We start from the raw sequence: 2,159 nt of genomic DNA on the forward strand, positions 1-2,159 counted from the left end.
ATTTCTGTGGTTCCCGGTAGCTTAGTCGGTAAGAGTGCCCCCTCCCACCTCAAATTATACAAGATTACGCTACCCTCTTCAATAATGCAATTAACTTGAACTACTTTCCTGAAGCTTGGAAAAGGTCACAACTAATCCCAATACACAAAAAAGGAAAATCAAAGAATGATCCATCCAGTTACAGACCAATCAGCCTCACTCCAACCATCAGCAAAGTTTACGAAGCAATTGTCAACAACAGAATTATTAGGTTCTGTAATAAAGAAAAAATAATCCCAGACCAGTTCGGATTCCGACGTAGACTGTCCACCACACACGCAATTAACAAATTCTTATCAGATATCAATAGTCATTTATTGAACAATAAGCTAATCGGGGCATGTCTCATCGATTTAGAGAAAGCCTTCGATTCTGTTTGGCTGGATGGACTCATATTCATATTAATGAAGAAGAAATTCCCAAGACACCTCATCAAATTAATATGGGACATGATCAAAGATAGGTCTTTCCAAGTGGGGGATGGAAAGAACACTTCTTCTCTCATCTTCAACATCCGAGAAGGTCTCCAACAAGGGACAGTAAATTCTCCATGCTTGTTCTCCATTTACACCGCTGATGTCCTCAATGCATTCGAGATGAATAAAGATGGTAAATCGGCCTCAATCGCATATGCCGACGACCTGATTGCTTATATTGTTGGGAGTGATGTCAAGTCAATTCAAGATGAATTAGAGATACTGGTGAATAAAATAAACAACTTTTATGCTACCTGGAATCTCCGTATGAGTCTTCAAAAATGTGAAACAATCCTCATCCGAAAACCACACAACTTCCTCAGTAAAACTAATAAAAGAAACAAGGACACATTTTCCATAAAAACCTTCCATCCAGACACAAGAGAGGAAGTCATCATTCCCAACAAAAAAGTTGTCAAATATCTCGGCCTCCATATTGACCACTTCGTAAGATGTTCTCAGCATACCAACATACAGATCGACAAAGCAAAACGTCGTGTTAAATCCTTGGGAAAACTCTTCCATAACCGAGATATCACCAAGAGAGACAGAGTAATTTGCTACCTACTCCTGATCCGGCCTCTACTGACCTACGCTGCCCCAATATGGTGGAATGTGAGTGCTAACCAAATGGAGAAAATGAGAAGCCTGGAGAGATCCCGTCTAAGAGCCTCCCTCGGTCTCTATAGATCAGCCAGCTCCCAGTACATGAGAAGAGTCAGCAACAAGGCCCTGCATGATGCTGCCGACGTGCCCCGAGTGGACAATTTCATCCTTCGCCTCACAAGAGATTACTATGCTGGTTTGAAATCAATAGATAATTAGATAGTGCAGGACTTATGCATAGTTGACCCAGTAATGATGAACCTAGCTGCCATCAGTGGTTACACTCAGCCACAGTCCTTCATGCACTTTGACAACCTGGGAATAATCCAAGGTGACAAAAACATCCCAATCATCTACCATTGGGGCAGACATGCGGCAAACAAAAAACTACCGACGGTCTGGGCACCTAACCCTGATACAGTGTACTCAACAGCCATCCCTCAAAGGGACTTCGAAGATAATCACAGACTACATGAAAAATACTGGTGGCTAAGTGAGAGGTCAACACACATCCCCGAGTTAACCAGGCGCCTTGCGAATCTTCCCAACGATCAAGCTCGTACTAAACATAGCACTAGATGAACTTGCCGTTCATCATCAGCATGGACCCTACTCCACGTTACCCACTTTGTATATATTGTATATAGTTATTATTTAGTTTTATTTAGTTTTAAGTTTCCATTTTACGGTTTTAGTGGTTTTTTTCATTGCCAAAAGAGGCCCATTGTCCACTATTAATATCAGCCAGAGCAAAGACTGATCTGGCTATTAAATTGTCTCCTTTCTAAAACAAGAGCATTCCATTCCGTATAAATAATTTTGAAATATATAAGAAGTTACGGGTGGCAATTATTGCCGTGCATACTTCACTATTACTCTACTTTTTCTACTTTATTTTAAGGTTCTTTCTTCAGAAGTTGTTTATGCCTAAAAAATGTATTACTGTGTTCAATGAATAAATAAACTTTATAAAAAAAAAAAAAAACAAGCGCGCTATCCACTGGGCTACCTGCGACTTCTTAGGATGATACATGTTTT

The sequence above is a fragment of the Diachasma alloeum genome, unplaced genomic scaffold (genome assembly GCF_001412515.2).
Source record: "Diachasma alloeum isolate Michigan unplaced genomic scaffold, Dall2.0 Dall_scaffold_01143, whole genome shotgun sequence".
NCBI classification, from domain to species: Eukaryota; Metazoa; Arthropoda; class Insecta; order Hymenoptera; family Braconidae; genus Diachasma; species Diachasma alloeum.